We start from the raw sequence: 14,006 nt of genomic DNA on the forward strand, positions 1-14,006 counted from the left end.
TTCACTACTTAGTTGAGACATTATTATTTCAGTTGTTGAAGACAAGGCAGAACAGCCATTGATTGGGAAGGGATTTGGGGGAATCGATAGTAATTTTGTAATGGGGACGTACGTAGGGTGGCTTATGGTATTAGTAGAGCACATCAATGCTGAAATGCAATGCAATCAAAGAGATCGTTACTTAAGAGATGAAGACCAGAAATATGAATAAACCACACAAGAAGTGTGGACGGACATTATTATGGAGTTTGGAAGAAATAATTATGTTTACTTTTTACTGGATGTGGATATGTATACATATATATGGGAAGACTAAAAATGCGTTAAATATCCATTAATGCTTTTTAGTCAGAGGTTGACCAATTAAGACTCATTTAGCACAAACTTCTAGGAACTAAGAATACTTTAAACATAGTTTCCTAGGAGTTTGTCATTAAAAAATGTAAAAAACAAAAACATATTAATGCTAGGTTCCAAGACAGATTTGGCCCTGGAGCCATAGACGGCAAAATTCTGCTTTAGATAAAAGAGTCAAATAAGTGAAGTGAATTAAATTGCAGCTTTTACTTTGGGTGTTGAATTTTCTTTTCAGGTAACAAAATCCAGCTCTGAATTACCTCGGTCTCTTAGTCTGAATGAACTTCACTGATTTTATATTTTTCAAAGGAATCTATAGGAAAAGCAGCTTTTACAAAACATTCACACAGTCCTAAATGATGTAACAAGAGGGTCAAATGTCTGTAATTCAATTAGCATCCCCAAATAACTACAGTGTGGATGGAAAGCTTAACGGTCTTCCCGACGAGTTTGTGAGAATGAATAAAACAGGGCTCATGGTCCTATCTGCAGCATACATACTACCACCCATCCTTTTTAACACTAATTTAGTTCATTGCACCAGGAGGCTCTTCAGCATCTATTGTGACGTTTCAAAAGGCGTCTCTAATACGGTCTAGAGTTGGACAAACTTGGGTGTCCTGCTACTGTTTGTATAGGAGGGAAGATAAAGAAAAGATCTGACGCCACACAATAGCCTAAAACAAAAACATATTTTCAGAGATGTATGTTTTTAAATTTTGCTTTGACAGCCTTAATTACTACATGATATTTTGCTCATCACCAAATTACATTTCAATGTGCTACGTTCCAAACCCCTCAAATTAACTACCTTAAAAGCACTCAGGACCTCTTTCATCTTACTCCAGTTACGGGCACCTAGTCTTATTTAATCTCAAAAGGCATTGGTCTTCCTGACTGTATGCTTCACTTAATATTGTCAACAAATGGTTTTCCAAGCTATCTTCTTTTCCTTCCCTTTATCTACTTACTAGATCATTTTGCTTCATTCTTTTAAAATAAACAAATTCCTAGTTCCCTTCCCTCTTTTTTTTCTTCCACAGTTTTATTTCATGCAGTTAATTTTATTCTCTATTTTAATTCTTTAGGGGTTTTTTAAATATGAACACAAAGGACCAAAAACACAAGAACATTCCCACAGATAAAATAGAACATGAAGCTGTGAATCTTCATGTCTAACTTTCTTTTCTAAAAGCATAATGTAATATAAATAAAATCAACATGTTCTTTTTTTAAACCCTCACCTTCTGTTGTGGAGTCAATACTATGTATTGGTTACAAGGCAGTAAGCGTCAAGGGAGGGTAAGTTAAGTGACTTGCCCAAGGTCATACAGCTAGGATGTTTCTGAGGCCAGATTTGAACCTAGGATTTCTTATCTCTGGGCCTGGCTCTCAATCCACTGAGCTACCCCAAGTACATTTTAATATCACATTAAGATCAGAGATGTTAAAGAAACTTAAGAGATCACCTCATCCCACCCTGCCATTTTTCAGATGGGTCTAGAAAGATTAAAGAATTAGCCAGCAATCACACAAGAAGTAAACGTTAGACCCTGGATCTGAATCCAAGTCCCCTGACATAAGTTCTCTCTTTTCAACGTACCAAAATCCTTCCTTTTTTGAGTGGGAACCCCTCTGTTGTTGCCTTAAATTATTCTTTAAGTATACAGAATGTTGAACAGCATAATTCTGCTCTCCTTTAAACATGTCATTAAGCAGATCCATGGATTCTCTGAATAGATTCTCTAATACAAATAATATTGAATTTTCTTGTTCTGAAGACTTAATTGATAAATAATTAAGTTGAATAGCCAGGTTCAGAATTGCTCACATGGGGTAAAGCATCTCTTATCTTTTTCTTTTTCTTTTTTTTTTTTGCCAGCATATCAATCAATCAATCTGTTAAAATTCATTAACTAAAATTGATCATGGGCAGAAATTCAAAATCCCAACACAAGATGGCACTGTAGCAGAAACTACAGCTTAGGCACATTTATTTTGGATAGTGATACTAGATAGTTCTCATGGAAGACAATAAGGGAAATTCTTTGAACTCGTGTAATTAACTTCATCGATTTTCCTGTGCCCTCTCCCTGGGTGAACCTCAGTTATCTCTAAGGAAACCACAAACGCTATTGAAAAGAGGACGTAGTTGCTTCATGGCCATTGTATGCAAATTAGATATGCAAATAATGCATGTTATTACACAGAATTTAATATTCTGCTTAAATACCATATATAATTTCGTGAATTATTCATTATTTCATTTTCAGATTTTGCAAGAAAGCAATGATGCTATCTTGGCATTTCTGTAATATTCTATCCTTGGTATTATGTTATTAAATAAAGTATCTGACCTTGCTTCCCAACCATTAATCCATACGAGTTGCAGAGATGCTGATTAACAATTTTTTTGACCATCGATGAATCCTCCTGACTATGATAGATTAAATATATAATTAAATAACTTATTCATCACAAAATGGTGATTTAAAAAATTATCTCTGTGGGGAAAAGCCACAGAAATGAAATGAAATAGTTTTCTTAGTATCTAGAGTGCATACATTTGGGACTGAAAGGGACCCCAAACCTTTTAATGACATCGATGAGAACGCTGAGGCCCAGATACGTTCCTAAATTGTCCAATATCTATCACATGGCTGTCTCTGAGTCAAGCCTTAAATCCAGGTCTTGCAGGCTCCAATTCTGGACACTAGGCCCAGTATCAAACTACCGTCTATTTTAGTCAGCTTGAATTCAATCATTTTATGCATCATTGACATTTATTCTTTATGTTTATTTATATTTATATATATATTTATATTCTTTATTCCCTATATTTCACATTTACTTGTGACCATGGTTTTTCCCCTCCTCCTTCCTTCCATTCCTAGAAGAATGCTACTCAAATAAAAGAGACTGCTTTGGTTTTGCTTCGAAACTCCAAAAATTGACACGAACTTGAATGGAGGGGCCTTAAAAATGTTGGATTAAAATGGAAATGAACTTTAGCAAAAAAAAAATAATAACCGTTTTGTAGCTTTTAGAAATAAATAAGAAATTCCTTTTTACATTGTTGAAAATATGTTGAGGAAAAAATGATGAAATATTTAATATTTTTCTCAATTGAATTCAAAATAATCTCCTTAGAAAGTAAGATCGTGTGTATTATTTCTTATGTTTTCTATAGGAATGTCGAACTCAACTTAGTTGTCACTGCCTTAATACATATATGATTCATCCCTATGTATGTATGTAGACAGACAGACAGATGGATGAATAGATAGATAGACAGACAGACAGACAGAAACATAATCTGTGGTATAACCTCACTTTCAAAAAAGCTCTACCAAGAATCCTATACATTGAATACAATATTTTATTACTTGGTTTAACATGGCTTTTGATGGATACAAGAGAGGAAAAAGCAGAAGATAGATTGATAAATAAAAATTGAAAATTAAAAAGTTAGTGAATAAATGGCTTAAGCTCACATATGGGGTAATTCAAAGAGCATTAAGGGTAGAATCACAAACCGACATAATAATAGCCTGTTATTTTATAATATTGTATTTATATGTCCATAAAAGCAAAAAAAAAAAGTTACTGACAGATTTCTTTTGTGTTCACTAGCCAATTTTTAAGTGTAAAAGCATATCTAATAAAATGTTATTGTTAAAAGATACATAATAGTAACATACTATTTATATACATATAATAATAGTAGCCGATACTGATATCAAATGCCTTAATGCTTAGAAACAATTTATATCAGTAATTCAAGTTTTCCTAATTGTACGTATTCTGCTAAGTTTCTTTTTTCTCATCAAATCCAATGAGGAAGCAATAGATCTTGGCAGAGATGATTCCTAAGACATGCCCAAAAGCTGTCTTTGACCCGATGGAACTGGCTGACTATTCTGAAAAGAAATGATGAGCTGCCTGGTCATAGGAGTTTATATATTCTCAGTGACACGCTCGGTATTCTTTTGGAAGTTACTGGGTGCAAACACACTTTCTTTAATCAGACACTGATCACTCTCCTACAATCTAGTGAAAAGCTGAGGGTTTAGAACCCTTAGAAAAGAAGAACGATGTTCTTATAGGAGAGAGTCAGTAAGTCAGTGAATTAATACGCATTTATTAAGTGCCTCGTGTGTGCTTGGCAAAATGCTAAGCAGTGGAGATCTTTAAAAGATAGTCCTCCCCTCACAAGAAAGTCTCTGCTTTCAAGGATGTTACATTTTAATAGCCAAAATCATCTTTAGAGGGAGTAATGGTGACCCTGGGCAAGTCACTTAACCCCCATTTTCGAGCGCTTACTGCTCTTCTGCCTTGGAACCAATATGCAGTATTGATTTCAAGACAGAAGGTGAAGGTTTAAAAAAGGGACATTTTCAACAGGATAAACTGAAGAATTCACTCTGATTTATGAATTATATGCTTAATTTTCTCAACTGGATGAAAAGAGCAGCTACGATTGCTGTGTAGACCACAAAACAAATCTTCACAAATGATGTACATAATGGCTAGTCTCTACAGTGCTGTCATTACGTATACACAGATTGTGGTTTGGGTCTGAGAATATTGTGAATACAAATGTATTCTAACTTACTATGAGGACTACAAATGAATGAATAATAGGTGCTTTAGGATAGATGCAAGACTACACACATTTATAGTGAGCTATATAATAACCAAAGCCTTTCTCCCCATGTTAAAATCATGTTCTGTTAGTAATTTGTACCTCCTCTTTCCCTTTAAAGAATGGGACTGAGCATTTCATATAGAAATCCAAAGTGGCTAGGGTTGGGAGGAAGCCTGAAATAAAACGCAAAAACAAATATACACAACTGCTTCTAGAAAGCCTTGGATTCCTCTCTAATGAGAGTAAACCAACCATACTATTCTCTTGCTATTTGTCAGATATCTAGAATTTGTCTTGTATCCATTGCTCTTATCTTCTCCTTTATTTTATCCCTTAAAAAGTCAATAAAATTGGGGGTAGCTCAGTGGATTGAGAGCCAGACCCTGCGACAGAAGATCCTGGGTTCAAATCTGGCCTCAGACACAGTATTGGTTCTAAGACAGAAGATAAGGGTTTAAACAAAAAAGTCAAGACTCTTTTCCCAATTATAAACTCACGTGTGAATTTTCTATCTGAATCTATATTTTCCCAAACCACTTCGTATCACTAAAACGATTTCCATACCTCCCTTGTCAGCTAACCTTGAGTAAATCAGAGAATGGTCCAGACCCTCTTGAATCTCTCTTTCAATTATGGTAGATTCTCTAAGCATAAATGGAAAGGAGGAGGCAGCAGATTATACCATGTTCCTCAATGAGCCTTGGGACCTCCAGGAAAGTGAGATCACCTCCACTATACATCAGAGATGTTATCTACATAAAAAAGCAAAGTGTGTGTGACCACTATCCCCAGATCTGTGTATCTCACATACTCTCTCTCCTAAATATGGACAAAGGACAATAGTATTTTACTCCCTCCTCAGCCAGATATATATTTATAATATTTATATAATATTTTATATATAAATTTATATATAATATTATATAATATTTATAATATCCTATAATAAAGTTATTTTGCATGGGAGGATTTCCTTTTCCCTTCCTTAGTGCATATGAAAGTTTACCACATAGTCACTCTTTTGGAGAAGTTATTTGCCACCAAATGGAAGAAATGAAATGTCAGGAAAAACCGGTCAAGTCTCCTTTCCACTTTAAGATTCCATATAATCATTGAACCTTTGTTCCGATTGCTACCCCGAGTGGCAAAATATAATGCTTCAAGTCACCACCTGAAGCCATCAGTCTGGGCATGGAACACTGACAAGAGAACAAAGAGCCAAAGCTATTTTTCTTGGCCATAAAGTCTAACAGAAGGAGATGGAATAGGTAAGGTAGGAAAATGTTGGTACCCATCAGTCAAGAGTTTAGAGCTGTAACACTAAAGACCTTCATTTCAATTTCTCTTCTGTCTTCAGAAATCAACTCGTGTTTCTTATAAAACATTGCAGATAGACAGATGGACAAAGATAGATGATATAAAATATATATACATTTCTCCAAACCATTCACATTCACCATTTCTAATGCCATAAAAATTCTATTAATATGCCAGCATTTGGCTACTTCCAAACATCCAAAAGATGGACATCCATTTGGCTTCTGTTTTTCTTCCAAAAACAAAGCTTCTATAAATATTCTTCTATAGTCATTTGCTTCAAAATATTAAAAAGCAGAGAGCCCAGCCTAGACCACTATGGACCTTTTATCCTAAGACTTCTTTTCTAATGAAACAGTAACGATCCTGCTTTGAGTCTGGCCATTCACCAAGTTCCTAAGCAATGTAGTTGTGTTATTATTTAGCCCGTATCTTTACATTCTTTTCACGAACAATATTATGAGATTCTTTACCAATTCTGGTGCTAAAATTTTGGTAAACTATACCTACAGCAGACCTCTGACCTACTAATCAATCAAGGAAATGAAGTTAATTTGGAAGGAATTGTTCTTGAAGCAGATTGCCTCTTTGGAATTCCCTGCCTCCTTTCTTATATATGTATGAATCATTAAATTACTAATTATAGAATTTTTCTCTGGCAATCAAAGTCTAGTTGACTGGCCTATTGTTTATAGAACCCATTTTTATCCTTTTTTTTTTTCAAAATCAGAACATTTAAGAAATAATGTGATTACCAATAGGGTTCCTAGTGAGTTTCCTAACATGCCGTCAAATAACCTCTAAGCTTCCTTATTAACACAGGTGGAATGAGGATCCAAACTGTGTTTATTTGGATTGTGACAAAGGACAACATTTTTTAAAACCTTTACCTTCCATCTTGGAAACAATATCATGTATTGGTTCCAAGGCTAGATAATGGGGACTAAGTGACTTGCCCAGGGTCACACAGCTGGGAAGTGTCTGAGGTATTTGAACCCAGAACCTCCCATTTCTAGGCCTGGCTCTCAATTCACTGAAGCTATCCAGCTGCCTCCCAAAGGACAATATTTTAAATTTTCAATGAGGCCCCTGAAACATCACCTTCTATTTACCAGCAGATAATAATATGAGATTTAGAGAAACATTAAAAACAAAGTCCAAAAAGCAGTCTCATTGTCTTCTTATCTAGTAGCCAACCCCAGGCATCCATTTAATTCTGGACAAAAATTTAGTTTTAAGACTCTGGGAAATGACTTAATCTCTTAGCTTCAATTTCCTCATTTGTGAAATGAGAATAATAATACTAGGAAGTTCATTGGACTACTAAGAAGATGAAATTAGATAATATATTTCAATCTTTTTAGAACCTTTAGGCAATCTATAATGGTGTTATTATTTTTAAAGATAAGGAATCAGAATTGGGGAGATAATAGAATACACCACTTAAGAAGGCATATAATGGGGTCATAGCTACCACTACTATACTAGTTTGCTTTGGGTATGAGATTACACCAATTCATACTTTCCAATAATAAATTTGACAGAAATTTCTGTAGCCTTTTAAATAAGAATTGAGATACTAAGCTAAACTCTAAAAAGCGCCTCCAAAGGATAATAAAGTCAGTTATTAATCAAGAAATTATTACTTAATTAATTATGACTCTTTTAAAGTCCTCTTATTAATAGGTTGCTAAATGAGCAAAATACATTCCATTTCTGGAAAATTATTTCATGTAACTTAAGGTGTCATCTCCACTGGGAAGGAAAATAATTCAACTAGAGGTTAAAAGATATATATGGAGAGTAAAAGATGATCATAAAGATTCTGTGAACAATCAGAGAAGACCAATAATTATGAGATCTTGGTCAAATAAACTTTTTTCTCAAGCAATCTAAATTCATATTTGTTGTTGATCTGCCTTGGTTTGATTCTCGGACTAACAGTTGTTCAGTCAATAAACAGTGTCTGTTATTTAAACAGTTTCTTTCAGATATATATGTATGTGTGTGTGTGTGTGTGTGTATGAGTCAAGAAATCTGCACAATTTCATTTAATCTAAAATCTTGGTTTTGTTTTTTGCAAATAATACTGCTGAAAAAATGTACGTTTATTTATTATTCTTAATGTAAAAATAGATTCCATTAAGAAAAGTAAAGAAAACATACATTTATATTTTGTGGATGTAGAGCTGGGAAGGCCCTTAGATTCCATCTGGTCCAACGTTAAGATTTTACAGAATGAGAACACTAAAGGCCCAGAGTATGTAGACTTCCCCAGACTCAAACAGCTATTAAATGCATGAGGCAGGATTCTTAAATACGTTGGTGATTAAAGGCATGATGAGAGAGAGGTAAGTGGCTAGTCTGGGTTGCAGTAGATGTAAGCAATAATGTCATAAAATAATATTCCATTAATCTGATAGATCTCTGTTCAAATTCATAATTTATCTTTTTTCCCCTCTAATATGACTCTTGCTCATATCCAGGAATTGTGTGCCACCTTCTAGACCAAGCAGAAAAATTTTCAGTCATTAGAATCTCATTCAGTTACCTCTTGTTCTTTCAATGTGACTGGCCCAGCTGAATATTTGCTATATTTTTTATATATTTCTCTGCTGACAGCCATCATCCGTCTTAAAAAACACTATATATCTATCTCTTTCTCTATATCTATGTCTATCAACCAATTACTTTAAATTGACTTAAAAGCCATTTAAAACTGCATATAATCATCATTAAATGAGTAGAGGCTCTCAATACATTTTATAGGCACCAGAGCTTTGTATGGCTTATTCTATTTCTGTCTCCCCACCTTGAAAGGAAAAAAAGTAGAAAGATATCGCTCATTTTTATTTGCTAGTTTTAGTCAGCAAAATTCTAAGCCTTCATGGAATAGCTTTTCTTTTTTTTGAGAGAAGGGTTTTCTGTGCCTTCGTTTTTGCCCCCAAATAAAAAAAATTAAAAAATAAAAGGACAAATATGAAGCTTCTGAACTCTCACCATGGCTAAATGTGATCTATATAATTCAGGCTCAAAACATGTGTGAAAACTTTAAAAGTACTTTTAGAAGTTTTTTATCATAATGGGAAAACCCAAGTTTATTTATTCTGTAGGTGAACATGAACAAAGACTTATTATCCATATTCTGAAGAATTGATGTGCCTGACTAGTGCTCAGAATGAGGTGTTGATGAAATAGAAACTTTTTTGGATTTGGGGGGACTAAGTATTGGAACTTTTAGAGGATGGAATGGAAAAAAAAAATTTAAGGCATTCAAAATGAACAGTAATCTGGCTCCAGGAATAGACCTGTTTTTTTTTTTTTTGGGGGGGGGGGGAAGAATAGAATTGGGAAGCATTTTTATTTTTCTCCTTTCTTTCTTTCTTTCTTTCTTTCTTTCTTTCTTTCTTTCTTTCTTTCTTTCTTTCTTTCTTTCTTTCTTTCTTTCTTTCTTTCTTTCTTTCTTTCTTTCTTTCTTTCTTTCTTCCCTCCCCTCTCTCTTTTTCTTTCTTTCTTCATTTCTTCCTTTCTTTCTTTCCTTCCAAATTCTGCCTCTGATTGATTTTCAGAAAGGATCTGGGTCTCACTCTTACTCTGCAAATAGTCTAATAGTGAAGTAAAGGCTGGTTTTGCATATTCCACAGCCTTATACTAGAGTTAAAGTCTGTACTGTTTCAGTCAATGTCCTAACAAGCTGACATGCATTTCTCAGGAGACTCCTCCAAATATAGAATGATGCCTCATTATTTGGGGATTTTTGCTTAAAAGAGATTAGTGTAGGGATAGAGAAGGGACAGTCCTCAGGTTGTGGAAGACTGATTTCTGCTTGAATGACATCATGTGGACGTGATGTCCTTGTACTTATATGCAGAAAGCTTGGAGAAGTGAGTTTGATATGGGGTGTGTTTACGCATGCACACACTAGGGGTAGGGGGACATATGCCCTACTTCAGGCACTAGTAGATTCTGTCAATAAATTCCCGTTTTCTGTGACCCCTACACTAATTCTAATTCCTTCCCCTGATCTGGAACCACAGTGCATCTGATTAACCCAAAAGGCTCAAAAATGAGCAGTAATATTATAGAAGACACAGAATGAGAACAGAGAAAAAAAAAGACAGATGGAACCCTTCAGACCCAGAGTCTAGATTGTTTGTGAGGAAGTAGGTTTATTTCACATCAGAGATTTTAATCTCCAAATAGGAGATGAAATTTCATTTGCTTGTCAAAGTAATAGACCCCAAGAGAATATACAACCAGCACAACATTTTCCAGATTATTTTTTTAAAGAGCCCTCAAACGAATTTATCAATCTTGTTACCTTGAGAGTTTGAATTAAAAAGCAGAGCCAGACAGTGCCAAACAGATAAAGCACCTGTATTTCTTATGCTTTGATCCTTGGAGGTTCCCTCTTTTAGAGAGTTCAGTTCAATTTCCGATAGAATTAAGTTTGTCACTTCTCTAGACAGATTACCCATCCTATATATAAAGTCAATTTTGTGAAACTTCAGAAATCAGACTAGCTTCTCCCCAACTCCACGTCTAAACACTTTGATCACTGTCCAGACCCATCTTGATTTTTCCTCTGGAAAAGTAGGGAGGGAGATAGGGGGAAGGAAAGAAGTAATGTGGGGTAGAGAAAGAAACAGACATATATTTTTTAAAACGTACATGTATATAAATATTCACATATACACATAGATTCATACCTGTGTATATATGCATATATTGCCTGTGTAAAAAGTATTTGCCTTATAAAGCAAATGGATATAGACAGATACCTATAATTGGTCCCAAAAGGTCTATTATAATTTTGTTTTAATAACTTCAAATCTAAAAATACCATAATTTATGAAAAGCCAATATCTAAAAGGTTACATTCATGTTAAAAATAAGACATGTTATTAAAATTCCAAATAACTGCTGTCTTATAATCAAATTTTGAACTTAAAGACTTTAATCAACAATTACCCAGTAACTGAATTACATTGTCATTCTGGCATTAAGATCATGCAAAAATGATATTTTGTTTTAAATGCCAGTTTTGATGTTCGCCCACAAGTCAAATGGAAATACGTCGGGTGAGTGACCACGGAGGTCAAGGAAGAGGATCTCCTCTACTAATTCACAAGTCTGAGAGTGTGATGCCAAAACTGTCCACATATGCAATATGAAATAACAGGCTACATACACTGTATTGTTAAAATGAAAAGCTTAAAGTGTATCATTCGCAATTCACAAAACTATATTTGTAAAAGAGACTTAAATGTTTTCGCTTTCTAATTAGCTTTTTTAAAGAAAAGATGTTAGCACACGTACTTCTGAAGTTAATAAATTTTAAAATGGCATTAATATTTTAGGGACACATCTTTTATAGATCATTAATATCCTTTATGGAAGCTTTATGTATAAATGTACACAGTAGTGTAAAGGCTTATTGACCTATTCACGTTTCTTTTTTATTATTATTTTTTAAACCCTCGCCTTCCATCTTAGAATAAATACTGTGTATTAGTTCCAAGGTAGAGGAGCAGCAAGGGCCAGGCAATAGGGATAAGTGACTTGTCCAGAATCACATTCCTAGGAAGTATCTGATATTAGATTTGAACCCAGGACCTCCTGTCTCTAGGTCTGGCTTTCAGAACACTTACCCACTCACATTCCTTCTTTAAATGAAAACATTGCTGTTTTGTCCCTTGTTTGGTTTTCCACTATAGCAAACCTCAGAATAATTTTTTTAAATAAGACAATTTTTTAGATTTTGGCTAAAACATTCTTTTATTAAATTCCTATTAAGTGACAAACTTACATATCAATCTTTCACTAAATTTTTGCTCTTAGAAACTTTAAACATCGCCTTGATGGGAAAAGAAAAGTATTCTAAAACCCAAGTTCTTTTATACTCTGTATTCTTTATGCCAGACTCGAGCACAGCAAACACTGAAGTGCATTGTAGTAAGGACTATCCAAAGTTTACCTAAGACAGTTTATCTGCCCTCATTGAGGGCAATAAGGAACAAACACATGTACCAAAAAGGCACATTCTAATTCTAACACCAAAGGGAAGAGGGGTACCAGCGTCCTAGAAAGAAACCAATGAATTGATTCCCTGAATGCTGGTCAATAAGGTCCTAAGAAGAGTGAACTCAGCTCTCACTTCACGCCCACTACTCACTTGGCAAATAAACATCTCGTGTGCCATGATGTATCCTATATAGTTTTCATAAACTTAATTCTTGGAGTATTTCACTTTTAATATTTTATGTCATCTCTCCAATTAAGTTGTAAGACTATTGAGGTCCTGGATCACAGTCACTGGATCCTCTCCACTTGTCCAGGTAAGGGGTTAGTAAAGTGGGGCCCATTCCCATTTGGCTAGAAAGAAAATTGTCTTTCAATATGAGTTGGTTTCTTTTTTAATCTTCGATATTTTCACATTTAAAATATTATTTTTAGAAGAGGCCAAAATCTTCTGCAGATTGCCAAAGGTGATCTTGGCAGGAAAAAAATTAGGAGCTTTTAGATCAGAGTAGGACTCAAGGAATATTTGTAGATTTGGTTAGGACAATCTGTTCAAAAATTATTAACCCCATAATAAACTACATAACATTGATGTTAGGTAAGAAAAAAGAAACAAAACATGTTCGTCTACTTTTCTTACTCTCTCCTATTGAAAATCAAACTGGGCTTGAACTATTCAATATTATTCATTAATTGGGTAATTTGATTAATATAATAGTATATACATATACATTTGTGCATGTGTATATAAGAAATCCTAAGTATTTCATCTAAGAATAGTATATGCATGTGAGTACACGCATACACACATGCACAAAGGCATGGCTTTCCCATGAAGACAGACAGCCTCCCTGGCCACTCTTTACATACAGTAAGTACTGTCTGTTTCTCCACTTATTCCTCATGGCTCACTGGTCAAGGTTGGGGGTGGGGCATGGGGGGGGAAGAGGGGAGAGACTTATTATACTTTGTGTTCCCCAAAACTACTTCCAGCTTCTTCCAATCCCCTCCTTTCAGCTTCTCTGTCTCCATCATTCTGCAATCTCTCCTCTTTTAAGGTTGATCAAACTCATCTTCCAAGCAAGTTCTGACAGTCATTATAACCTCATTGACATCCTCCACTTATAATTATCTGGCATCCATCATATTTGATCTATTTCCAAGGACACTCTTGAATATTCCTCCATCTCTCCTCTCACATGCCACCACCTTGGTTCAATTCCTCAACACCTCATGCTTCCACTACTGAAACAGGATGCAGTGTGACCGCCTGTATCAAGTTTCTCTGTACTCCAACTCATCTTCAATTCAGTGGCCAAAAGTATTTTCATAAAATACAGATATTATCCTCTCTCTGTGTCTCTGTCTCTCTCTGTCTCTGTCTCTCTCTCTCTAAATATATATATATATATACATATATATATATTTAAATATATATGTATATAAAATGAATGACGCCCTATCACCTCCAGGATCAAGTATAAATTCTCATTTGGCATTCAAAGTCCTCGATAATTTTACCCTACCCCACTACCTTTCCAATCTTTTTCCACATTATTCTCCAAAATTTATTCTTTGATCCAATGACATTGTAATCTTTGCTGTTCCATGAACAAAACACACTGTCTCTTGGACCTAGGAATTTCCTATGGCTTTCAGAAGC

General features: G+C 34.7%; 1 protein-coding gene across 13 annotated transcripts in view; it reads right to left on the minus strand.

Annotated features, from left to right (window-relative positions):
* The window catches only part of PARP8 (poly(ADP-ribose) polymerase family member 8), a 454,001-nt gene that overhangs the window by 51,866 nt on the left and 388,129 nt on the right, over positions 1–14,006 (minus strand). The gene's annotated exons all lie outside the window — the stretch shown is intronic.

The sequence above is a fragment of the Monodelphis domestica genome, chromosome 3, assembly GCF_027887165.1.
Source record: "Monodelphis domestica isolate mMonDom1 chromosome 3, mMonDom1.pri, whole genome shotgun sequence".
NCBI lineage: Eukaryota > Metazoa > Chordata > Mammalia > Didelphimorphia > Didelphidae > Monodelphis > Monodelphis domestica.